Source organism: Phacochoerus africanus, chromosome 3, assembly GCF_016906955.1.
Source record: "Phacochoerus africanus isolate WHEZ1 chromosome 3, ROS_Pafr_v1, whole genome shotgun sequence".
Taxonomy (NCBI): Eukaryota; Metazoa; Chordata; class Mammalia; order Artiodactyla; family Suidae; genus Phacochoerus; species Phacochoerus africanus.
In genome coordinates this window covers 52,151,687-52,179,586 of record NC_062546.1, presented here as the reverse complement: position 1 = coordinate 52,179,586, position 27,900 = coordinate 52,151,687, and the positions used below count along the sequence as shown (strand labels likewise).

The 27,900-nt window shown below is 44.4% G+C and overlaps 1 protein-coding gene across 7 annotated transcripts in view; it reads right to left on the bottom strand.

Moving 5' to 3' along the window:
* Nucleotides 1-27,900, bottom strand: part of SLC20A2 (solute carrier family 20 member 2) — a 117,457-nt gene that overhangs the window by 66,135 nt on the left and 23,422 nt on the right. Inside the window, exon 1 of one of the 7 annotated variants that reach the window (XM_047771777.1) lies at nt 10,425-10,853. The exons of 5 other annotated variants lie outside the window; for them this stretch is intronic. The gene's annotated coding sequence lies outside the window, so the exon portion shown is untranslated. Of the gene's footprint in view, nt 1-2,444; nt 2,769-10,424; nt 10,854-27,900 lie in introns of those variants that run through there. One more of the 7 variants, XM_047771779.1, reaches the window with a different exon arrangement.

Genomic DNA, 27,900 nt, shown 5'->3' with positions numbered 1-27,900 from the left:
ATGTGCCACACTTTCCAGTTGCGCTAATGTCTCATAATTTTTTGCTGAAAAATGGACGTTTTAGATAATATACTGTAGCAATTCTGGTTCCTAGTACCCCCACTGCCCAGAGCCTTGTTGTTATTTGGTTGGTTGTTTACTTGACTGAACTAATTCTGGGGAGTCTACTTTCCCTATGGTGTACAGTGTTGATGTCCCTGCTCAGATATTTCCCCTTGTTTTTATATTTCAGTCTGGCTTGCTAGGGATCACCCATGAAACAGCATATGCCACTGACTGGTCAAAGGTTGTGCTTAAGCCCCCTTAGCTAGTTACGATTTTTACCCTTTACCAAGACATGTGAGGCTTAGAGGCGACTTTCACAGTTCAGAGAGCAAGGGAAAGAAGGAAGGTCTGAAAACAAGGGGCAGCACAAGAGTAATGTTTGGAGAGTTGGAATTATTATGTATCTTGTCTGTGCTGCTGGTCATAAAATCCTAAGCATGTGTAAACACTCAAACTGAACACCAGAAAAAGTAAATTTTACTGTGTGTGTGTGTGTGTGTGTATTATTATTATTATTATTTTTTTTTTCTTTTTAGGGCCGTACCCTGCGGCACATTAGTTCCCAGGCTGTGGGTCAAATCGGAGCTGTAGCCGCTGGCCTCTGCCACAGCAATGCCATATCTGAGCCTCATCTGCAACCTACACCACAGCTCATGGCAACACTGGATCCTTAACCTCCTGAGCAAGGCCAGGGATTAAACCTGCGTCCTCATGGATCCTAGTCAGATATGTTTCTACTGGGCCATGATGGGAACTCCTGTATGTACATTTTTAAGTGGTTGGATTTGCTTTGTAAGAAAAGATAGCTCTACATCTGTATTGTGCTCACATAGCTGGATCCAACTGGACTACTGATCATAGAAGTTCTATTTGGTCCTATTTAATATGGAATAGGAAGAGAGAAAAAAAATCTTTTTTATTATACTCTTGCCTATTGTGGATCATTTCTTCTCAGAACATGATACAAATTAGCCTTAAAAAAACCCACATCATTCTAATCATGAACAGTTAGTATGATAATGGCAAGCTTTGACACCTGATCAAAGAAGTCTCTTCTGGGTTAAGCTTCAAGTCATTTTTCTTCAAGTGAGAAGTCTGGATTTACTTAATTGTTACTGACAAATCTCATAGAGCCCGAAGACCCTATGACTTAAAGATAAGGGAAAAATCAAATGAATGTAAACAAAAGTAGATGGCGAAAATCAGGCCTGACAGAAGGGGATGTGAGGCTGGACGTGCTACCTGCCAGGTCCCCAGGAATATTCAACTCTGCGTGGCAGGCCAAGGCACAGGGTGACAGGCCATGCTGGCGAAGTCTCCCTTCCTGCTCCAGCCACAACTTTAATTTCAGGCCAAGTTGAAAGCAATCACTCTTTCTTTTTAAAACCTTTCTTAGAGTTCCCATCATGGCTCAGTGGTTAAAGAATCTGACCAGGAACCATGAGGTTTCGGGTTTGATCCCTGGCCTCGCTCAGTGGGTTAAGGAACCAGCATTGCTGTGAGCTGCAGTGTAGGTCACAGACATGGCTCGGATCCTGCATTGCTGTGGCTCTGGTGTAGGCCGGCGGCCACAGCTCAGATTAGACCCCTAGCCTGGGAACCTCAATATGCCACGGGTACGGACCTAGAAAAGACAAACAAAACAAAACAAAACAAAAACCTTTCTAATCGTAGATGAACTCGCTGATAACTCCCTATGACCTCAGTAGGTTGAGAACATCCACAACCTCTCATTTCTGTATTCAGTCTCAGAGTAAAGGCAAAAATAAGCAAAACAAAAAAATGAATGCACAAACTAAAAAAACAAAAAGGCTGAAAATAAACTCAGTCCAAATTCTGAAGCCAAGATTGCTTCTCTTGCTCTTACAAAAGCTACCCTCTCCCTCAACAGCCACCAGTTTCCTGCCTTTTTGAATGTAGTCTAGAAATATTTCCACCTGCTTTATCCCTTTTAAAAAGATGTTCTCAGGAGTTCCCGTTGTGGCTGAGTGGTAACGAACCCCACTAGTACCCATGAGGATGCGGGTTTGAACCCTGGCCTCGCTCAGTGGGTTAAGGGTCTGGCGTTGCTGTGAACTGTGGTGTAGGTCGAAGACGCAGCTTGGATCCTGAATTGCTGTGGCTGTGGTGTAGGCAGGCAGCTACAGCTCTGATGTGACCCCCAGCCTGGGAACTTCCATCATGGCGTAGGTGTGGCCCTACAAAGACAAAAAAAGAAATAAGTAGCATAAAATAAAAATAAATAAATAAAACGGTATCTTTCTTCCTTCACGCCACTCACCTTACAAAGCACCTGGTCAATCAAACTGTAACCACCTACTTATTCCATCTTGCTACACATCTGTGCCCCCACCACAGGTGTGTCTGTGTGTGTGTAATTCGGCAGCTCAGGGACTCACCAGAGCTGGAAGCGCTTGGCAGCTGGGAAACGCTGAGGTGGCCACCGCAGTCCTCACCAGGAACAGGGCTCCATCCGCTGACTATCTGATTGTTTGGGTTACGGGATTCACCCGCAGCTCTTTTCCCCTCCCTTCCCCAGAGAAGATGAAGATGAACCCAAGTGGGATATGTTCCTCAGGGAGGTAAGCGTGCAGAGAAGGATTCTGAGATGATTCCCACCAAGTAATTGCAAGAGAAAGAGACCAGATGATGAAGAAAGGAAGGAGAAGATGAGGAGAAGAGCATTCCTTGTAAGGATGAAAACTGGTAAGAAGAAAACTTGAAAAACCAGCTTTCTCAGTTCCAGGGATTCTGGGAAACACTCCTGATGAGTAACAAAGGTTCTGAACCAAAGGCGAGGCCAAAATATGGCCATGCAAGAGCCTAGATTCCTTTTAGTTTCCCAAGGCACTTGGGCATTAAAGTAAGTTTAAGGTGTTAGTTTTGTTCAAAGTGGATTCAACTGAATCTCAGTCCAGACCTCAGTCCCCAAGTAAACCTGGTAATGGATCCAGTCATTTGGGCCAAAGCTCAGGAACAGACTTCAAAGAGAGACTCTTTAAAGAACCATCGAAAGTACTTATTCTTTTTTGTCACCCTACAAAGCGGGGAAAGGGAGGCCTCCTATTTCTGTTCAAGACTGTCCTTAAATCAACTGCCACCGGGAGTTCCCGTTGCAGCTCAGTGGCTTACAAACCAGACTGAGATCCATGAAGGTATGGGTTTGATCGCTGGCCTCACTCAGTGGATTAAGGATTTGGCATTGCCATGAGCTGTGGCATAGGTTGCAGACACTGCTCGGATCTGCTGTGGCTGTGGCCATGGTGTGAGCCAGCAGCCGTAGCTCCGCTTAGACCCCTAGCCTGGGAACTTCCATATGCCGAAAGTGCAGCCCTAAAAAAGCGCCAAAAAAAAAAAAAAAATCAACTACCACCAGTAGCAAAACAGCTTCTCAAAATAGCATTCTGATTAAGGCCACAAGGACACCCTGGCAGCATTTGGCAGAGATCACTGAGGGAGCCAGTGCTCTCTTAAGCATTGTCACCTCAGTAAACGCCACTGAAATACACACTGACACCATGCAGAGCAGTGCTCAGGAAACACTGGCCGGGTGACCTGCTCCTTCCATCATCCCTCATTGCCCAAAGTATCATCTAAGGCTATGGCACACAGATCCACCATCTACTACTCCGCAGCTAAGATCTATAAGGATGGTTCCTCATAAAACTTATGTGGGTAATTGTGACACCAGAAGTACTATTTTAAATGACTTTTAAAAATATCTTGGATGTCCCAGCTTCCTTCCTCTGCTCTCCAAATAATACCAAGCCTGAGATCCTGGCATATACATGAGATCCATGTCACTGAACTTCCAGAGCAACAAGTACTAAAAGGAGTCCATTGCTGGATCTTTCACACGCCATTAGTAGTTTCTACAGATCAGTCTGAGTGGGCCTCTTCCCAAGAGCTAAGATCTCAAGTCTCTGCCTTAAAGATAAGTCAGATCATCCCACTGAAAAAAAATAACACACGTGCATCTCTAAATTTCAGTAAAAATAGAAAAGTAGGAAGACAAGGTAGCTCCCAGACCATTACTGCAAAATGACCATTATTTTTGTGTACATTTGGGTGTACTAGTTTGTGTTTGCTTTTTTTTTTTTTTTACTGTCTTATTTTTAAAATTAAAAAGATTTTTTTTTTTTCTTTTTAGGGCCACATTTGTGGCATATGGAAGTTCCCAGGCTAGGGGTCTAATCAGAGCTGCAGCTCCAGGTCTACACCACAGCCACAGCCACACCAGATCCGAGCCACATGGGCGACCTACACCACAGCTTGCAGCAATGCCGACTCCTTGACCCACTGAGCAGAGGCCAGGGATGGAACCCACATTCTCACAGAGACAATGTCAAGTCTTCAACCTGCTGAGCCACAACAGGAACTCCCAGAAGTTTAATTTTATTAAAAAATTTTTTAAAAATTTTTAGAGTTGCACCCGCAGCACATGGAAGTTCCCAGGGCAGGGATCAAATCAAAGGTACAGCTGCTGGCCTACACCGCAGCCACAGCAACGCCACATCGAAGCGGCATCTGTGACCTACACTGCAGCTCACAGCAACACCAGATCCTTAACACACTGTGTGGGGCCAGGAACTAAACCCATGTCCTCATGGATACTAGCTGGGTTCATTACTGCTGAGCCACAACGAGAACTCCACAACTCTCATTTTTCACGACATATATGTGGGCAAGATACGACTGATTTTGAAAACAAAATTATTTCTGCCAGGATGTAATACCAAAAGGACCAGTCAATCATTCCTCTTTGTAGAGAAATGAAAATAGCCTTTCCCCTGCTATTTATTAAGAAATAAATCGACCAGACATTTGGAATCTTCCCTACTAGATATAGTTGTTGAGAGTTCATGGGTTTTAAAGAAAACGTTTCCTATTCGGAGACTGATCCAGGGTGTTAAAATCAGCCGCCTGCCCTCTGGATTGCTGAGACCAATCAAGTGCCTCTGTGCACAGCCAGCACACTGAGCAGGCCTTGCACACTCTGCACAGGGACATGGCCTCGGGAAGTAACAGTGCCCACAGCTTAACATCTGAGAGGTCAGTTTTTTCCAACATATCGAGGTCTGAAGGCTCACAAACGGCTCAGAATACACACCTGCGGCCTTTAACCGTCTCGTTCCCCATACAAGGCAAACTGGGGTCTGAGCCAGGAGCCCTCACTTGAAGGTCTTTAATACTCTGCAGAGGTGTAGTTAACTACGGCTATGAAAGCCCAGGCTCCCACCGATGCCAATTCTCAGTGCTAAAGCCTCGGGGCCTCAGGGCTCCCGCCAAGGCAGAACGTGTCCTCTCTGGGGACAGCCGTTCGCTGCCTGTGCGACACTTTCTAAGGCAGGGCTGGCCAAGCATGTCCTCAGAGGACCCCTTCCTCATTCTGATGGGGCAAGCTCTGAATGCATTAAATGCTATACAATGTAGCACAATAGACCTCTCACCCCACCCCCTGGGAGTTTGTGTTTTCAACCACAGACAGTTCCAAGCAAAAATACAAAGGAAAAATATATAAGAGTGGCAAAGATAATTGAATTAAGATGCATTGATATTATGTGCAAAATTGGGGGGCGGGGGTAGAGGGACTCTTAGGAACAAGTATTTTGATGGGGAAGGGTCAGAACTGCTGATTTCCTGACTCTAGATCCTTAGCTACATGGCAGAGTGCAGAGCCCCTGTGACCTTGGATGCTGCCACAGAATAATGAACTACGTATTTGTGCCAAGTGTCTACTCTGTGTACCATCCGCTGTCTGCTATAGATACAAAGCAACAGGATAAATAGGTCTGTGGCCTCCAGGTCTTGGAGAGACCTGCCAATGCTAGATACTTAGGTCCCCCACTGTCCCCAGTTTCCAGGGCACCAGATGGGATTCCTGTGCAGGCAGAAGGCAGGGCATTCCTGCAGGTGGAAGTGACAGAGGCAGGACAAGGGGGTAGAGACAAACTTCCCTGCGGTTACCTTTCTTTTGAAAGGCGCTCTGTGAAAAGAGCAGCCACCCAGCCAGCAGCTGTGACATGGAGGGGTTCTGGGCTAGCAGCAAAGGGCTCCCCCTCTGACCACTGCCCAAACCTCTCCTCAGGTGGGAAGGAGACAGTCGCTGTAATTAACAGGACTGTGATCTAAGCAGGATCTATCTGATAACACAACTTATTACTATCACAACATCTCATGTGATCACACGACATGGGCACTGTCTTAACTACTGAGTTCAGAAAAGTAATTGCCCAATTCTCCTGGTTAATTATTCATCTTCTTTTTTAAAAATTTTTTTTTTATTATTATTCATCTTAAGTGACGAAGGAAATCCAGAGCAGAGTCAGGGCTACTCGGACTCTGGGAGGTCAGTGACCTTCTGACTGCAGACAGAATGTTGAAAACGTTGCAAACCAATCCAAACCCATCTTTTAGAGACTTCAGGAAAAAAGTTTAGACTTTGCTGTACCCCAAGTCCTCAATTTATAAGAACCCTTCTAGTACCTTGTCTAGTGGTCCGCAAACTTCAGTGTGCATCTGAATTACGTGGGGGTGGGGGTGGGGCAGCTAGTTCAAAGACAGGTTGCTGGGCCCCATCCCATAGTTTCTGAATTGGCAGGTCCTGAGTGGGGCCTGAGAATGTGCAATTCTCACAAGCTCCCAGGTGCTACTGATGCTGAGGTTAGTGGACCACACTGTGGGGACCGCGGTTCTGACTCAACCCTAACTGGACCAAACACTCACATCCTCGAGAGAACTGAATCCTAGCCGGCCACTGTTCGCTGGTACCGAAGCACACAGATGCTTGACTAACAATTCACAAGTCCCCTGGTCATTTTTTCCCCTCCGGGCTAAAGAAGAGAAGTTCCCTAACATCTTAGCACAGGCATCATTTTTCAACCCTTTAGTCATTTCTGAGCTTCTCTGTTGCAGTCTCTCCAAGGTTCTCTCAGTTGTGGAGCCATGGAATGAGACCCAGAACCTTAGTCAGTGATGGGATGAGCTTGAGTATAAAGGGAAAATGACTCACAGATTCATACCCATCCTCCTATTTATTAATCTCCAATACCCGAACTCACCTTTTTTACTGCCTCTGATTCACAGCCTTCTGACTCCTCTGAGAGCTGCAATAACGCTGAGTTGGCCTTCGAAACACCTTTCTTCTGAGCAGTTCAAGGCACTTCCCTAATTTAACAGTTGACTCAACATCCCAAACCAGAACGGGGTTAAGTAACTAGTTCGGGAATATTTCAGTTTCAAAGGGAGAGAAAATCTGGAACCCCAATTCGTACTTCCACCCCAAGAGCACTCTATGGAGAAAAGACACTGCCTGCCTTTTAGACGCATCATGTCTCTTGCTCTACAGAACAGCAACAGTCCAGGTGCAGGCGGAAACTCCTGAGCCTCCTCCCAGTGCCGGGGATCATCACAGAGAACTGGGGTTGTGGGTCAGGCCCTGGAGGCCGTCCTCTCCCCCACCTCTATTCCTTCCCAGGAACAGGGAAGGCAGTGCCCGGTGGCTCTGCCCCTGGCAAAAGGCCAGATGAACTGAAAGGTGGCCTGAGGGTGACCCCGGACCTTCCCTGCTCACCCTGTTCTCCTCTCCTTCCTTCCATTCTCAGCTCTGCCAGCTCACTCGATGTGTAAGTCAGCTCTGGGGCCCGCCTACTTCGAGCACGAGGGTTCTTGGCGAGTAGGCACCATCGCTTCCTTTGTGCATTGTTTGGCTCTGGGGGCGCTTACTACAAGCTGAACAGTAACAGTGCCCCAGCATTTCCAGGAGCCCTCAGATTCCCTGCCCGGAGGCTGGGTCCTACGACCACACCCTGTGCCCTAGATGGCAAAGCCCAAGCCCACCCACCGCCCCCGCTGCTCCTTTCACTCCAGATAGAACGTGGAAATTCAGCATTGACCCTGAGCCCTGCAACATTTCCTTCTGGGAGAGAACATTCTAGAGCTGTGGTCCCTGAGCAGCTCCAAACCAAAAGGGAAGCTGGGGAGTTCCCGTCGTAGCTCAGTGGTAACAAACCCGACTAGAATCCATGAGGATACGGGTTCGATCCTTGGCCTCACTCAATGTGCTAAGGATCTGGCGTTGCCATGAGCTGCGGTGTAGATCACAGATGTGGCCTGAATCTGGCATTGCTGTGGCTGTGGTACAGGCTGGCAGCTATAGATCCGATTCGACCCCTAGCCTGGGAACTTGCATATCCTGCAGGTGCGGCCCTAAAAAAAAAAAAATCTAATTGCAAGCTGGTGATAACAGAAGTTCCCATCCAGCCACAGTGCCCCATGGACAGCCGCACGTGGACGTGGGGCATCCAGAGGAAGGGTCCTCTCTGTCTCCCTGAGCCCCCTTGAGGCTTACAGCAGATGGCCCTTCTCTAGGAATCCAGAGCAGTCAGGAGTTCCTCTGTCAGGGCCTCTGGGGCTAGAACTATTTTGAGAGGGGGAGGATGAGGACGGGAGGGCGGGCTGCCAGGAGGCACCAAGTCAAGAGCAGTGTGCCCAGCACACAGCTGAAGCCACAGGCTCCGGCCACAGGCCCAGAGCTACCCAGGTTTCTCGGCATCTGGATTCCCGTGGGAGGCTGAGGTGAGTGCACAGGGACCTGTCAGGGCCAAGGTCACAGCTAGTCCACAAAGCCTCTTCTCAGGAGGGGACTGTGACCGTAGCAGGGAGGAGCATCATCACGGGCAAACAGGAGAGAGTCCCACCCCGACCCTGACATCATGGAAACGTGCTCTTCTGCCTCTATCACCGTTTCACAGCGCGCGTAAATCACCAAGGCCAACAGGCTGCAAGTGGTGATGAGCATTTCAGCAACTCCTCCTAAAAGAACACAGGCTTCCTCATGGTGCAAACACCTCTGGAAACTCCTTTTCGTTAAATTAAAAACTAGATGGCTCTTAAACAGCTTTTCTTTTCCGCAGGACTAAACTACAACGGAGCAGATGAATAACAGCTTGAAAATGAGCTAATGTCCAACTACAGCACACCTCTAAAGACTGGCATTCTGATGGTGCCTTGGTAACAGTTAACAGAAGAACAGTTAGTTCCTTTGGATAAAAGTATATACTCTGAAGGACACGCTCATCGGCCCTTGAACGGCTGAAGATGACATTACAGACTTTGCCATTATAATTGCCAGGGATCTGGGCGGCACACTTCTCTTCTGCTCAATAAAAAGGCTTAAGTTTTTCTTTTTTTTTTTTAAGTTTCTTTCTAAAAATAGCCCAAGAACTCAGTTCTCTTTTTCCTTCTTACATTCTTGTCCTACTAACTGTGCCACTGAAACATTTCCTTTCATTGTTGGCACCTTGGGTCGTTGGGATTTAAAAATCAGACAATATATAACAAAAAAGAAGTCTTTAAATGCAGCTTTCCAAATGGAAAATGGCATCTAAGGGCATGCCTTCCTCAAGGCCCACAGATACTGGAGCCCTGAGGTCTGGGGAACAGCAAAGACACCACCCATTAGAATCGGTGCCTTAAAATCCACATTCCCAGAGGGGAGATAATTTACACATTAATGGATTAAGAAATTCCTGTCGGTTCCCTGTCATAAGCAAGCTGTTTGGCATGAAGTCAGAGTCCTTGGAATTAAAACACTTCAAACTTTAGCAAAGGTGATTAAGACTCAACTCAAAATATTTATTCTATGTTAAAATCTTTAGGTTTCTTCAGTCCAAATTTAAATTGGCAGCAACGTGTTAAATCAAGAGCAGAGTCAGGATTAGGGAATTCCATGACCTTTGATTAATTGTGATTACTAAATCCATCTTCCAAAGGATGTGTTCAATTACTAGCCATAAGGCGTCCTCCTAAATTTACGTTTATTTTTTTAAGAGCTTCTCTTTAGGAAGGAGTTAGGAGGGTCTGTTTTTAAGGACAACAATCCTCCTTAAAAAGAAAAAACTCGCCATCTGCATATTTTACAAAATCACATTTGACACTCATTATTTCTGCACATAAACTTGTAACTCACGGTAAGTACAATTTCACAGGAATTTTTAACATGTTTTTTCCTCTAAGAGTTAGGTTACCATTGAAAATAAAGCTCATTAACACACCACTCTATTAACCAAAGATTTTAACTGGTAAAATATGTAATAATCCACAGGTTGCTTTTGCAAAGATAAAAATAGTAAGAATCAAATACTTTCTCCTAGGCAAATTGAGTAAGGCAGGTTTCTTGCAGCAGAATACGTTTCAGGAAAAAAACCTTTTAGCTCCATTCTTAGAACACCCTCAAGTACCCATCCCAGAGTTTCCAGTTTCCCCGAGAGAGAGAAAAAAAAAAAAATTACTGTGATAGCAATATTAGGAAGATTCAAGGAGAAAAGACCAAAGAACAAAGATTTCTAAAAAATCTTAGAAATTCACTCAGTACTTACAAAGTACTTTCAAAGGAAATCGGAGCTGCAATTCTTCAGAAGACTGCTCCTCGGATCACGAACACAATCTCAGTCTAAAACAGGCTCCTCTCACATCGGGCGAGAAGTCACATTTCAGCTTACTAACTTCTACTTGGGTAAACAGTTTTACAACTCATAGAACAAACCCCAGCTAAAATTAACTGCACCGGCGTGGCCGGCAGGAACTCGCTGATCTGCATCATGTGTGCGGGGGTTTATCCAACAGGACAACATCAGTGTCCTCTTAATGGGAGATCTGGCCAAGGGGCGTGCTCTGGGGAACAATACTGAGCATCACAATTATGCTAATTACTGAATTCAGTCCAAGAATACTATCTCCTCTTAAGCTGTTTTCGCAAGCACCAACAGAGTAAGCTCTTTTACACAACAGGAGTTCATTTGATTTTCAAGCACTTTCAATCAGACAAAACTTTGGCAACAAGGTGGCAGTGCTGCATGTTCAGAAAAGACCAAGTAAGAGGACCTTCTGTCAGATGCTTTAACAGTACTGTGTAAAATTAAGCAGGCGTCAAAGGCAACACACCAGTAAGTCTACCAACAAATAGCCTTAAATGAGAGGTCTTCTCTTGATACAACATGAACTAGTTTTGTTTGTTTCCTGGGTCTGTCTTCTGCAGTGCCCAAGGAGCTGCTCTGATGATACGGGTTCACTGATAAATTACAACTGAAAACAAACACCTCAAAGATTCCCGAAAGGCCTCATCCCTGACAAGAAGCACTTTGAAGTACAGGCTGGAACGGGTACACTGGCCGTCTAAGAAGTATGGTAAAGCTCAAGCTGACCGTGAAAGACCCCAAGGATACCGCTGACACTCGAAAGAATATTCGGAGTAGCACGGAACTTTCTTTGAAAAAATATGACCTGCCTTTAATAAGTAAGACTTGTGTCAAAGAAACACAGCGACTGCTTAATCGCAACTCAAGATGGTTCAGGCCAGTTTGCTGTAGATTGTTAAATTGCTCTGCCATGTTTTGCTCTTACTGGACACTTTATGAAAGATATCAAGGCATGCTCCAACATCAATCAGATCTCCACACATCTCTGGGAGATGTCGGGTTCCCATTTTGTTTTTTTAAATGGGCGGACATTCAATGACTTGTCCAGCGCTTCTCTCAGGATCAGCACTGGATTACCCCGCCCCCTCCTAACCTCCCCATGACCTATCTTCCATAGTAACTATTTGGCTATAATCACACAAATCTTTTCAGAGCTGCATATTTTCCTCATTTTAAAATGTCATATGCCAGTTTAGATTTCAAGAGATTTATTTGACTCAACTCCCAAATCCCAGGGCTGCGCTGCAGGGCTCACACCCTGATTCTCTGGCACAGGCAGGTGACACAGACCCACAGGACTTGACCATATCCCTGTGGAGCACTGTCTGCCTGTGGCCCGTCACCCAAAGTGGCAAACAGGTTGGCTTTCACTGGCAAGAGTTGGGGGCCACAACCCTTTCCTGTTGTTCACACAGCCTGCTGGCTGCCAGTCTGGGAATCCACCCCCAGGCCCCGGCCTAGGCAGCTGTGACCAGCACCCACTCACCCACGAGATGGGGGCGGCCGTGCGCTCACCACCACCCCAACCCAAGTCGCCGGAGGTGCCCCCACCTCCACTCTGTCCCCAAGGGAACGAAGTGGGCACGTATCAAAGATGGCTGAGCTCTGATTCATAATCAATTCTCGGTGATCTGCAGTGAACTCACTCTGGAATTCTTTACGCCAGACTCAGGGCATCGTGAGGTTACTTTTGACACAATTATCCTCCTCATCCTATTATGGCATAGTTCAGTCGAAGAGTTTCTAAGCTAAGACGTTACTTCCTCCCTAAACCAAAAACAAACCCAAAACAAAAAGACCAAAAAAGCCAATACACCATAAATATTTCTACATCGGATTTGGCTGGGAGAGGAACATGCCGACGATGGCGCCCACGCCCACTGTGCTGCAGGCAGGCAGCACCTACCGAGGAGTTTCCCCGTTCTCTGCATGTCAAATACGCCGAGTATGATTCCACTGTTTCTTTCAACCCTGGCCACACCTGTTCCAAAATTCAAGAATCAAAACATTCCAAAGAAAATAGTCTATCTTCCAATGTACATTAGTCACCCTGCTGCTTCCTCTTCACCAGCAAGAAGAAGCTGCGAGTCGACTGCTCCAGGCACACCTATGACAGTAGAGAAAACTCTCTGTGCATCATTTACAAGCAAGTTAACTCCGCCCAATTGGTTCTCATGAACTGTGGGTGATGGGGAGGGCGGGGCAGAGCGATGCAGGTGGAGGGGGTCGACGTTTGGGGTCTCAGTCCAACAGGTCCATGAAACTAAAACAAAAGCATACAGGAGACGGGAGGTCCCATTGTGGCTCATTGTAACGAATCCAACTAGTATCCACGAGTACGAAGGTTCGATCCCTGGCCTCGCTCGGTGGGTTAAGGACCCAGCATTGCCGTGAGCTGTGGTGTAGGTCACAGACGTGGCTCAGATCCCGCACTGCTGTGGCTACAGTATAAGCCGGTGGCTACCGCTCCAATTCGACCCCTAGCCTGGGAACTTCCATGTGCTGCAGGTATGGCCCTAAATTTAAAAAAGGAAAGAAAGAAATGAACACAACATGGTAAATCAACTATACTTCAATAAATTTAAAAAAACCCCAAAAGCAGCTTGTTTCTATGAACTTGCATTAATTAATTACCTGGATAAAGACCCTCTGGAGCAGCTACCCGAATAATTTAAAACTGACTAGTCACATTAAAAAATAGAAGGAGAAATAAACAGGTGAAATTAATTTTAATTGTATTTTTATTTAACTCAACATATCCAAGATACCATTACTTCAACATGTAACGAATACAAAACCTGCCACTGAGACGGTGGGAGAAATTGAAAGCTGAGGAACTCAGACTGGAGAGGAGGAAAAAGAGGAGAGGGCTAAGAGGAGGACGGAGAGACCCAAAGAGAAGAGTTTCCCTATGGCATGGAATCCAATTATAGACTGAGATAACACATGCTGCGATGCTCCCATCCTGGGACCACAAGCTGGGGACGCAGACAGGAAAGACAGTATCTCTATGGGAAGCTCAGGTCTGAGCTCAAGGGGCAGAAACCACCCCTGCCCTGGCAAATAGACGGTTCTAGTAAATAAAAAGTTCTACACTGTGAGCTATGGGAGCACACGGGGGAGGGCAGGGGGGGTGGCGAGAGGGCAGAGTCTCACTTTATTAAAATTTTTTTCTAAATAAACAAACTCATGGACATGGAGAACAGACTTGTGGTGGCCGAGGGAGAGGGGGAAGGAGGGGGAGGGACTGGGAGTTTGGGGTTGGCAGATGCAAACTATTGCATTTGGAGTGGATAAGCAATGAGATCCTGCTGTATAGCACAGGGAACTATGTCTCGTCACTTGCAATGGAACATGATGGAGGATAATGTGAGAAAAATAATGTATATATATGTATGACTGGGTCACGCTGCTGTACAGCAGAAATTGACAGAACATTGTAAATCAACTATAATTAAGAAAAATTATTTTTTTGAGCCACACCTGTGGCATGAGGAAGTTCCCACGCCAAGGACTGAACGTGTGCTGCAGCAGTGACAACACCAGATCCTTAACCCATTGCGCCACCCAGGAACACTATCATTTTTAAATGGAGGTTAATATTATCATTATTATTTTTTAGGGCTGTACTCGCAGCATATGGTTGTTCCCAGGCTAGGGGTCAAATTGGAGCTACAGCTGCCAGCCTACACCACAGCCACAGCATTGAAGGATCCCGGCCGTGTCTGCAACCTACACCACAGCCCACAGCCACGAGAGATCCTTAACCCACTGAGCAGGCCAGGGATCGAACCCGCAACCTCATGGTTCCTAGTTGGATTGTTTCTGTAGCACCACAACAAAAACTCCCTAAGTGAAGGTTATTTTGTAATGAAAATTTAAATACATGTCCTGGAATAGCTCAGGATTCCGACCTTTATTTTGGAATCTAGAAACAGTCATACATAGAGAGATCAATTATTCCAAAATATTTAGAAATGACATCTGGAACCAGCTGTAAAGTTTCCATTCTGAGCTATGTATCATCTTAAGTAAACCTGGTTATTTGGTTCAAGGAATGAAGGTGTAAGGTAGGGAAAGAGTCAAAAGGGGAGAAACAAATTTATGTGTCACAGTCTCCAGTTTTGCAGTGGATGGCATAAGATACTCATAGGCTTCTGCTGAAAAAATCATCACCATCCCACCTGGGAGAAACTCTTCTTTGGACTGTAGCTCGGCATCAGAAAGAGCTGGGTTCAAAAGGGAGTCCCCACCTACCAGTGGTATGACCTAGGGCAAACCCGTAAAACGGGCAGTGATGCGACATCAAGGGGCTGAAGGAGGCCTCTGGGGACAGCTGGGCATGCACAAGCTGTGAATAAACCATGGGAACCTTTATGATCACACTGCTACCCACAAGGCAGGCCTCACCAAAGATGAGCTGGGGATGCTACCGAGCGAGAGGATTAAAGGTCCCATGCTTTTATGGTTCACGGCTTCAAAATATCAAAAGTTGAAAGGGGATTCAAATAACTGTTAAGTAGTGCAGGATCCTTTGCGGCTCGGGGTTAAGAAACCGACTAGTATCCATGAAGACACGGGTTTGATCCCTGGCCTCGCTCAGTGGGCTAAGGATTCAATGTCACCATGAGCTGTGGCTGTGCGTCGGCAGCTACAGCTCCAAATGGACCTCTAGCCTGGGAACTTTCATATGCTCTACATGTGGCCCTAAAAAGCAAATAATAATAATAAGAGTGCAGGGAAAGCCAGGGTCTACAAACTATCTCTCTAGAGACTCTGTAGCTTGGACAAACTGCTCAATTCTTCTCCATTAGAGCAAGCCTAAGGCAAGATCAGAATATAGGGACACTGACAAGTAATGCATACTAATCCCAGGTCGGGCAGATAGTGTGGGAATGACCCAGACCTGTTCCTGCGTCCCTGCACCCACACCCTGAGGTAGCACCTTCCTACACTGACTCTGGGCTTGGTCTGTGGGACAACAGCAAGCCTAACCCAGACACCTAACAAATGTCAGCCATGTGGAGTGTGCCCCCTCCTGCTGCACTCAGAGCAGAGACCAGCTGGGCCAGCTCCAACCAGAAGAGCCACCCGCATGGACCACAGACTTAAATTTCACAGCTGCTAGAAGGAGGTGGTTTGTTATGCAGCAAAAGCTCACAAATGTACAATCTTCCAAAGCTCTGTAATATCCTATCCCTTTACTTCCAAAGGAAACCCCTTAAGATAAACCTACATCTACCTTACTCTTTGCAGCACAGTGGGTTAAGAATCTGACTGCAGAGACTCAAGTCACCACAACAGCACGAGTTCCATCCCCAGCCCAATGCAGTGGGCTACAGGATCTGTCACTGCCACAGCTGTGGTGTAGGTTACATATGCAGCTGGGTTTCAATCCCTGGCCCCGGGAATGTCCATATACCACAGATGCACCCATTAAAAAAGGGGGGGGGGAGAAAAAGGAAAAAAATTCACAGTTCTATAAAAAATATCCACAATCTGGAGTTCCATCATGGCTCAGCAGAAACAAATCTGACTAGCATCCATGAGGACACAGGTTCGATCCCTGGCCTCGCTCAGTGGGTTCAGGATCTGGCACTACCCTGTGGGGTAGGTCACAGAGGCAGCTCAGATCTGGCATTGCTGTGGCTGTGGTGTAGGCCAGTGGTACAGCTCTGATTTGACCCCTAGCCCAGCAACCTCCATATGCCATGGGTGCTGCCCTAAAAAGAGAAAAAAATTTAAAAAATAAATTAAAAATATATATATCCACAATCTGAATACATTTAGGTCTATCACATCAACTATCATGCTAGCTAAACTGAAAGAGTGACATGGTCTGATCATAAAACTGCTAAAATGCTAAGTGCTCTATTTATTTCCTCCCATAATTTGAAACAAGTATATGTAGCCGTCAAGGCTATAGCTCTCTAGTCCACAGAAATGACGCCTCCATTCTGGCCTTCAGGATGATTACATGAGCACAGTCCACAGCTGTTCAACTGTCTTCATACTTCAGAAATGGATTAAGAATACCAACTTACACGCATGTGAACCCAGAAATCTGACTCAAAGAATAAACCATTTCTTCATCATTTTTTTAAGCTAAAAAAATACATATACAGGAATTCCCGTCGTGGCACAGCGGAAACAAATCCGACTAGGAACCATGAGGTTGATGGTTCAGTCCCTGGCCTCGCTCAGCGGGTTAAAGGATCCAGCATTGCCCTGAGCTGTGGTGTAGATCACAAACGCGGGTCAGATCTGGCTTTGCTGTGGCTCTGGTGTAGGCCAGCAGCTACAGCTCTGATTAGACCCCTAGCCTGGGAACCTCCAAATGCCGCTGGTGTGGCCCTAAAGGGACAAAAAGACAAAAAAAAAATATATATATATATATATACACACACACATAATGGCAACTTCTCCAAGACAGTTCTTCCTTCAAACTTTGATAAACAACTGCTTCTGCATAACTGACAACATAATTTCTATCAGGAGTATAAAAACAAAGGCAGCATTATTATTGCTGTTGTTTGAGTACTTATTTTAACAGACTTACTTTTTAGGTATCTTAGAATTCTATGGGGAAAATTTACCCACACCATATACTCCTAACAGTCATCCCCTTAAACATTTGTCCAACAGTTGCTTCCTGCCATTATGAAACTCCCGAGCATTTGCAAGGTACGTATGAATGGCAGGATGCCTAAGACTCAGCAGAAAACAGAGTGACAGTTCTGCCTTCAAGAGGCTTATAATCTGATAGGAGACAAGTATATAAATACTGTCTACCATAAAAGAAAGTTATCAGTAAACCTCCCAAAGGGTAAAAATCCATTCAAACAGGAATCCAAGAAAAGAAGAGGAGACTTCCCTGGTGGTCTCATGGTTAGGACTGGGTGCTTTCAGCGCTGCAGCCCAGGGTTCAATCCCTGGTCTGGGAACTGAGATTCCACATTAAGCCACTGCATACTATGGCCAAAAAGAAAACACATACACACATACACATGCATTAAAAAGAAAGAAAGGAAAAGGTTTCTAGTTCGGTTAGTCAAGAAAGACATCTTCAAAGAGTTCCCGCTGAGGCACAATGGGATCAGCAGAGCCTTGGGAGTGCTGCTACTTGGGTTCAACCTCCAGCCCTGCCCAGTAGGTTAAGGATCCAGCATTGCTGCAGCTGTGGCTTAGGTCACAATTGTGGCTCGGATCTGATCCCTGCCCAACCCCCCCCAACCCCTGGCCCCCATGAGCTCTGTATGCCATGGGTCTGCCAAAAATTAAAAAAAAAAAAAAAAAAAGGCATCTTGGAGAAAGGGACAAGTGAATTAAGCCTTTTCCTGCTGATAAGCTTTCAACAATAAAAAAAGTAGAAAGAATGTTGTAGAGAACCAATGACAAGAGCAAAGATAGAAAAAAATAAAGATTGTAATACACATCTGTGTGTCCGGGAAATGGATTTCAGCTCTACCAATTAAGAGCTGTTTAGAGCACTGACGAAGTTCCTTAATTTCTCCAAGCCAAAGCTATAAAGCATCCAATGAGAGTACAGAGTCCAGAACCTAGGTTCCTTCTGGCTTCATCCCTTAGTAGTTGCTGACCTTGGACAATTACTCTCTGTGCCTCCATTTCATCATCTTTAAAATGGGCATAACAACAATAAACTTCATAGGGTTGTTATGAAGATAAAAGGAGTTTATATTTGTAAAGCATGCGGAACAATGCCTGGCACTTAATGTGCAAACATTGTTAAATAAACTCACATGTTTATGTGCACATAGCAAGCTAGATATGTATGCATATACAAATACAAATACAGGCCTATCATTCATGATGGAATTTGGTATGCAGTGGGTGCTCAATATATTTTAATTTTTTTTGCTTTTTAGGGCCGCACCCACAGCATATGAAAGATCCCAGGCTAGGGGTCCAATTGGAGCTGCAGTTGCTGGCCTACACCAAAGCCACAGCTCATGGCAGTGCCGGATCCCCGGCCCACTGAGCAAGGCCAGGGATAGGACTTGCATCCTCATGGATACTAGTCAGATTCATTTCCACTGCACCACAACAGGAACTCCTCAAGATATTTTAAATTTGTTTTCCTTTGTCTGAAGTTCACAAAGAATTGCACTAAAGCACATTTCCACGTGTCCCAACTTGAGCCTCCATTCAGTTAAAAGATCAGAGACCATCCCTCCTCCTTCCTCTTGGGGCAAAAATTCCACACGTGAGATAATAGGCTTGAAACTGCTAGACAGACCCAGCAGGGCTGCCGGATTCAAACAAAGGAATACTAATGTCTTATGTAATAAATTCACCTTCAATGGAAAAATAAGCATAAGCTAATTCAGTACAATCGGAACCTCTATTTTTTTTAGTTTTCAAGCTAATGTAAAACAAGAAAACTTAAATATACTATTAATTTGGGATTTCAGGGAAGAAAAAAATTAGATTTAGAGCGATGTTAACTTGAAAGGTGGATTAACAAAATTTTACTAATTATAGGCTATTCTGGCTTCAAATAGATTTCCCCCCCTCTTTTTTAGGGCTGCACATTTGATATATGGAAGTTCCCAGGCTAGGGGCTGAATCGGAGCTGTAGCTGCCGGCCTATGCCACAGCCACAGCAATGCTGGATCCTTAACCCACCAAGTGAGGCCAGGGATGGAACCCACATCCTCATGGATATCAGTGGGGCTTGTTACCACTGAGCCATGACATGGGAACACCCAGAAAATACTTTTTTTTTTTTGCTATTTCTTTGGGCCGCTCCTGCGGCACATGGAGGCTCCCAGGCTAAGGGTTGAATCGGAGCTGTAGCCCCCATCCCACGCCAGAGCCACAGCAACACGGGATCCGAGCCGAGTCTGCAACCCACACCACAGCTCACGGCAACTCGGGATCGTCAACCCACTGAGCAAGGCCAGGGACCGAACCCGCAACCTCATGGTTCCTAGTTGGATTCGTCAACCACTGCGCCACGATGGGAACTCCACCCAGAAAATACGTTTAAACGCAGCTTTATTACTTGAATTTCTTAACGTATTTTTTTCTCTTTTTTCTTTCTTTGGTCACAGCCACAGCATGCAGAAGTTTCCAGGCCAGGGATCGAACCCGAGCCATGGCAGTGACAACAGTGGAGTCCTTAAACTGACAGGCTTCTAATAAATATTAAACTGTTTTTAAGATGAAAATACTAAAGACAGTTAACAGATTACACTAAGAAAGATGCTATTCAAAGTACTTGGAAATATTCTGCTATGTCGAAATAAGTAAAAATTTTTTTCAATCTTATACTATTTATCTGTTTGGAAACCTCTTTTTACAGATAATGCAAAGGTAAAAATTTTACCCACCACAAGTCAAACTGCATTGTCAATTCTGCCCTAGTGAACAGAATCTGAATTAACAGGTTGTACTGAACCACTAAGCATAAAAGCCTCCTTCTTAGTTTACTCCCCCCAGTTACAGGAAAACTATCAAGGATCAGGAAACAATGCAACATAGACCCAATTATATTATACAATATACACAAAATTATATTGATAATGGAATATATACCCAATGGAATACTACTCAGCCATAAAAAAAATAATGTCATTTGCAGCAACATAGATGGAACTAGAGACTCTCATACTAGGCGAAGTCAGAAGGAGAAAAAAAATACCATATGCTATTACGTATATCTGGAATCTAACATACAGCACCAATGAACCTATCTACAGAAAATAAACAAATTCATGGGCATGGAGAACAAACATGTGGTTGTCAAGAGGGAAGGGGAGGGAGTGGGATGGACTGGGAGTCTGGGGTTAGTAAATGCAAACTATTGCATTTAATGTGAATAAGCAATGAGATTCTGCTGTATAGAACAGGGAACTACATCTGATTACTTGAGATGGAACATGATGGAGGATAATGTGAAAAAAAAGAATGTATATATATGTGTGTGTCTGTGTGTGTGTGTGTGTATATATATATATATATATATATATGTATGACTGGGTCACTTTGCTGTACAGCAGAAATTGACAGAACATTGTAAATTAACTGTAATAAAAAATTTAAAAAAAAAGAATCAGGAAACAAGCTATTAACTTCCTAAAACTTTTGCTACATTAACAGTAAATATTCATTTCTGTTGTTTCAACCCAAGCTGCTCTTCAAGCAATCAAGTCTATTTCAGAGCACCTAATCTTTTTAGGGAGAGGGCTACCCTGCTTTCTAACATGAAATTTAAGATGTTCTGAGGAGACGAGGGTTGAAGGTGGGTTCCTTCACAGAGCCATACTGCTGAGTTCATTCACAGCCCAACTTCACTGCCTACTAGCTTTGCAACCACAGGAGAGTTAAGAGACTGCTGTAAAAATAAGTTGATGCACACAGAGCCCTTAGAACTGTACGTGATACAGATTTTTTAAAATATATATTTTACCTGTATCAAATAAGATGAACAGTTCCTGCTGTGGCTCAGCAGTAACAAACCTGACTAACATCCACGAGGACATGGGTGCAATCCCTGGCTTCACTCAGTGGGTTAAGGATCCAGCATTGCTGTGAGCTGTGGTGTACGTTGCAGAAGTGTCTGGGGTCCCACATTACTGTGGCTGTGGCATAGACCGGCAGCTGCAGCTCTGGTGCGCTCCCTAGCCTGGGAACTTCCATATGCTGCCGGTACGGTCCTAAGAAGCAGAAAAACAAAAACAAAAACCAGAAGGATTAACAACTCTTGGAACTACAAGAGCCCAGCAATCATAATAATCCAAGAGGCCGTTGTCAGAAATACAGGGACCCGTTCCTTTACGCAGACCCTGGCTCACAAAAAGAAAGGTGGACAGACAGCACCACGGTATCTGTGGTTGCCTGCAGACTCTGAAATAGGAGACAATTACCCCTTTTAGACCTTAATGCTTGTACTCTAAGACTTGGTCTCTTCTTTTTCTTGACCTTCTGTTCCTGTCTCTCCAATTGCCAGGAGAAGGTGCATTTCCCAGTTCTCTGAGTCAGATCTGGTTTTTTCAAATGCTCTTAAAAAATAACTAAATCGTTTTCTTTTTTCTTTTGCTGTTTAGGGCCGCACCTGCCACATATGGAAGGTCCCAGGCTAGGGGTCAAATCGGAGTTACATCTGCAGGCTTACACCACAGCCACAGAGACCTGGGATCCAAGTCGTGTCTGTGACCTACGCCACAGCTCACAGCAACACTGGATCCTCAACCCACTGAGCAAGGCCAGGGATCAAACCCGCATCCTCGTGGATACTAGTCGGGTTCATTACTGCTGAGCCTCAAGGGAACTAATAAAAATTATTCTTTTTCATTTCACGAATTAAAACCCTTTCATGTAAACTACACTGAAAGGAGAAGTTCTTGATAAGTCCAGATTTCTTTAAGGCTTAACATGGGAAAGATAGCAAACACTTTGTAATAACTATAAATGGAATAGAACCTTTCAACACTGTGCATCACCATACAGCAGACCTGTAACTTATAAAACTTTATACACCAACTATACCACAACTTTAAAAAGTAAAGAAAATAAATTCTTTTTAAATAAGACGATGGAAGCATAGAAGAGTAGTGTGTTAATAAAGTCCAACTAACATTCTGATTTTGAATAAGAAAAATCCTGTTCTTATTTCTCAGCTCTTAAGAGGTGATACAGGATTACCGGATAATAAACAGTCAGACAAAAGGCATTCTAGTTGTTCATACACAGCATATCAGCACTACATAATACAAATTGTGACATCAGACTAGTACTTACTGCTCTTTGTCTAAGTGTTAAATAAGCCATCTCTTCTCCTACGAGTGTAGTGGAGGTCAGCATTCAAGAAAAATAACTGAGATAAAACCCCAAACATCCCCTAAACAATGTCCAAAAGAATCTCTTTGAAATCATTTACTAAAGTAACCTCTTTCAAAATTTAACTAACCCCAGGCACTGAAGCAACAGGAGGAATAAATCACATTTAAGTTATGATTCTTTAGAATGTACTGAACAAGTCTGAGACATGCTAAGGAAAAAAAAAAATATATTAAAAATAGCCAAGAGAAGGCAGGGGCTAAAAGACAAAGGCCAGAGGTGAGATCTAAATTAGAAACATATAATGTCTGGAGAACTATCCATATAAGGGTGTCTTTAAATCAGTAACTAAGTTAGGATAATCCACAGGGCCAAATAAACAGCTGCCATCATGGTAGTGGCTGATTCTCCATCTCTCATTCAGAAATCTCTGGGAAGTCTCAGGAGACAAATAAAATAGGACTTTTATGCTATTAAGTTCAATTATGCCCAACAATGTTTAATACGCCCCAAAAACAGCCATTAAAAAAAAAATGTTTGTAGGTATTTCCAAAGCTGTCTCAACTTTCCAAGTCCCAGATGAGAAACTCACATGCTTTGATCTTGCCTTGTTACAAAAGTACGCAAAAGCAATAGCAGAGGATAAAACAGCTGCCAAGCCTTCTACCGCCTCTGGTAGACTGCCCTTACCCTTCCCGACATGGATTTCCTGATTCCCAGAGTCGGTTGCGGTTTTTCTCTCATTCACTTATTCATGAGACTCCCAAGGAGCCTCTCAAGCTGGTGCCAAGCACGACAAAGAGGGAATAAATAAGGATCTTACCGTCTAGGGGATCCGCGTAGCATGGAAGGCAGACACCAAAATAACTGCAAGGCAGGGTAAAGCCTCTAATGGAAGTTTGCATAAAAGGAAGAGTTGCAACCGTCTTTGGGGCTTGGGGGAAGGGTCCAAGATAGAAATGACTGGGCAGAGCAAGAGTGAAAGGCGTTTCAGCACAGCCATCAGTGCAGGCAGAGTCTCAGAGGCAGGAAAACAACACAGCGTGTTCTGGGAATAGCACACACAGTGTGTGCCCAGTGTATGAGTGACAGGGTAAGAGCGGAGTAAGTGGAAGAGTTCCCGCTGTGGCTCAGCAGTAACGAACCTGACTAGTATCCATGAGGACAGGAGTTCAATCCCTGGTCCTGCTCAGTGGGTTAAGTATCCAGTATTGCGGTGAGCTGTGGTGTAGATTGCAGATGTAGCTTGGATCCCATGTTGCTGTGGCTGTGGCGTAGGCTGGCAGCTATAGCTCCGATTCAACCCCTAGCCTGGAAGTTTCATATGCTGCAAGTGCAGCCCTAAAAAAGACCAAAGAAAGAAAGGAAGGAAGGAAGGAAGAAATCCAACTGCAGCAGCTAGGGTCACTGCAGATGGACAGGTTCGATCCCCAGCCCAGCACCGTGGGTTAAAGGATACAGCACTTCCACATGCTGCAGGTATGGCCATTAAAAAAAAGTGGGGGGTACTCCCAAAGACATTCTATGATACCACCATCACCCTCATTCCAAAACCAGACAGAGATACCACCAAAAAAGAAAACTATCGCCCAATATCATTGATGAATATAGATGCAAAAATTCTCAACAAAATCTTAGCCAACCGAATCCAACAACATACCAAAAAAATTATACACCATGACCAGGTTGGGTTCATCCCAGGTGCACAAGGATGGTTCAACATACGCAAATCAATCACATCATACATCACATTAACAAAAAAAAAAGTCAAAAATCATATGATCATCTCAATAGATGCAGAAAAAGCATTTGACAAAGTCCAACATCCATTCATGATCAAGACCCTCGCCAAAGTGGGTATAGAGGGAACATTCCTGAATATAATCAAAGCCATTTATGAGAAACCCACAGCAAATATAATACTCAATGGGAAAAAACTGAAAGCCTTCTCACTCCAATCTGGAACAAGACAGGGATGCCCACTCTCACCACTGCTCTTCAACATAGTTTTGGAAGTCCTAGCCACAGCAATTAGACAAACAAAAGAAATAAAAGGCATCCATATAGGAAGAGAAGAGATCAAACTGTCCCTGTATGCAGATGACATGATACTATACATAGAAAACCCTAAGGACTCAACCCCAAAACTACTGGAACTGATTAATAAATTCAGCAAAGTAGCAGGATATAAGATTAACATTCAGAAGTCAGTTGCATTTCTGTATACCAGCAATGAAATATTAGAAAAGGAATACAAAAATACGATACCTTTTAAAATTGCACCTCACAAAATCAAATACCTCGGAATACACCTGACCAAGGAGGTAAAGGACCTATATGCCGAGAACTATAAAACTTTAATCAAAGAAATCAAAGAAGATGTAAAGAAATGGAAAGATATTCCATGTTCCTGGATTGGGAAAATCAATATTGGAAAAATGGCCATACTACCCAAAGCAATCTACAGATTCAATGCAATCCCTATCAAATTACCCAGGACATTTTTCACAGAACTAGAACAAACAATCCAAACATTTATATGGAACCACAAAAGACCCAGAATCGCCAAAGCAATCCTGAGAAACAAAAACCAAGCAGGAGGCATAACTCTCCCAGACTTCAAGAAATACTACAAAGCCACAGTCATCAAAACAGTGTGGTACTGGTATCAAAACAGACAGACAGACCAATGGAACAGAATAGAGAACCTGGAAATAAACCCTGACACCTATGGTCAATTAATCCTTGACAAGGGAGGCAAGAACATAAAATGGGAAAAAGAAAGTCTATTCAGCAAGCATTGCTGGGAAACCTGGACAGCTGCATGCAAAGCAATGAAACTAGAACACACCCTCACACCATGCACAAAAATACACTCCAAATGGCTGAAAGACTTAAATATACGACAGGACACCATCAAACTCCTAGAAGAAAACATAGGCAAAACACTCTCTGGCATCAACATCATGAATATTTTCTCAGGTCAGTCTCCCACAGCAATCGAAATTAGAGCAAAAATAAACCCATGGGACCTCATCAAACTGAAAAGCTTTTGCACAGCAAAGGAAACCCAAAAGAAAACAAAAAGACAACTTACAGAATGGGAGAAAATAGTTTCAAATGATGCAACCGACAAGGGCTTAATCTCTAGAATATAGAAACAACTTATACAACCCAGCAGCAAAAAAGCCAATCAATCAATGGAAAAATGGGCAAAAGACCTGAATAGACATTTCTCCAAAGAAGATATACAGATGGCCAACAAACACATGAAAAAATGCTCAACATCGCTGGTTATAAGAGAATTGGAAATCAAAACTACCATGAGATATCACCTCACACCAGTCAGAATGGCCATCATTCATAAATCCACAAATAACAAGTGCTGGAGGGGCTGTGGAGAAAAGGGAACCCTCCTGCACTGTTGGTGGGAATGTAAACTGGTACAGCCACTATGGAGAACCGTTTGCAGATACCTTAGAAAGCTATACATAGAACTTCCATATGACCCCACAATCCCACTCTTGGGCATCTATCCAGACAAAACTCTACTTAAAAGAGACACGTGCACCCGCATGTTCATTGCAGCACTATTCACAATAGCCAGGACATGGAAACAACCCAAATGTCCATCGACAGAGGATTGGATTCGGAAAAAGTGGTATATATACACAATGGAATACTACTCAGCCATAAAAAAGAATGACATAATGCCATTCGCAGCAACATGGATGGAACTAGAGAATCTCATACTGAGTGAAATGAGCCAGAAAGACAAAGACAAATACCATATGATATCACTTATAACTGGAATCTAATATCCAGGACAAATCAACATCTCCTCAGAAAAGAAAATCATGGACTTGGAGAAGAGACTTGTGGCTGCCTGATGGGAGGGGGAGGGAGTGGGAGGGATCGGGAGCTTGGGCTTATCAGACACAACTTAGAATAGATTTACAAGAAGATCCAAGCTGAATAGCATTGAGAACTTTGTCTAGATACTCATGTTGCAACAGAAGAAAGGCTGGGGGAAAAATGTAATTGTAATGTATACATGTAAGGATAACCTGACCCCCTTGCTGTACAGTGGGAAAATTAAAAAAAAAAAAAAAAAAGTGGGGGGGAGGTAGAGGATTAGCCTGCAAATGTTGATTGTTACAGTCCCCATGTGCTCTGCTAACTCATTAGTCCCCTGACCCATAGCCCCAAGGCTCTCAGCTCTGGCTACACCTTCAAGTCTCCTTGGAAGCTTTGCAACCCAATATTGATGTCTGGTCCCTATTACTATCAAATAATAGGTCTGGGGTGGGGGCTGGACATCAGTATTGTTTAAAAAAAAAAAAAAAAGGTTCCTCATGTGATTCTAGTATGTGGTTGGGATGAGAATGGCCCACTGCAGACGCTAAGATGTCAACACAACTGTATAAGCCAGATGAGTAAGGACATTAAAAAAAAAAAAAAATTAACTGGGCAACAGTGTGAAGAGATCAGAGGTACAGAGACCAGGGGAGGAAGGTCAATTTACAGGTTCTTGAATACAGATGAGAGAGAAAGCGTCTAGGCCTGTAGTTACTGACCTTTCACAGATCACTGACCTGTGTGAAAACCAATGATAAAGACTAAAAGCCCTTTCCTTAGGATACATGTGCATGTGTCAGAAGATATATATATAATTTCAGGGGATTATGATCCTCTTTGAGCAGTGGGTTCAAGTTAAGAAACCCTGACCTAAGAGCAGTGATGAGAAAGAGCAGAGGGAGACGTCTGAGGTGGAATCCATAGCACTGGTGACTGCCAGGGGAGGGGAGGGAAGAGGGACTCAGGGAGACACCAGCACTGGGAGCTTGAGAGTTAAATTGTAACTTATAAACATGTGTGGGTGCACTGAAGTGTCAGGAACCACGCTAAACAATTGACGTGTATTTCTCCCCATGAAGTTCCCCAATTCTACAGGATGGACTGCTACCATAGCTACTGCATCCTTGAGAGAAGTGAGATTTAGACGCCTTGTCCAAGGTCACATGCTGTTAAGTGGTGGAGCAGGAACTTGATTCCAGACAGTGAGACCCCAGAGCCTGCGAGGTTGACCTCTTCCCCTGGCATCTTTGGAGAGTTAATGCAAAAGGGGAGACAGGAGTTCCCGTTGTGGCTCAGCAGAAATGAACCCGACTAGTATCCATAAGGACGCGGGTTTGATCCCTGGCTTCACTCAGTGGGTTAAGGATCTGGCACCGCCATGAGCTGAAGTGTAGGCAGCAAATGTGGCTCAGATTCTGCATTGCTGTGGCTGTGGTGTAGGCCGGTGGCTGCAGCTCAATTTGACCCCTAGCCTGGGAACCTCCATATGCTGTGAGGGCAGCCCTAAAAAAAAGCAAACAACAACAAAGAGGAGACATGAGGGCAGAGCAGAAGTTGGTTCAGGGTGAGAGGAGGAAGTGGGGGTGGGGACATAAAAATGGGTTTTAGATATGCTGTGTTCAAGGTGGCATAATACCTTTCAACAACAGTACCTGTTTTATCAAAAAGCAAATAGGAACACAAGGAGGACAGCAGAAGACACAGCAGTAGAACGTTT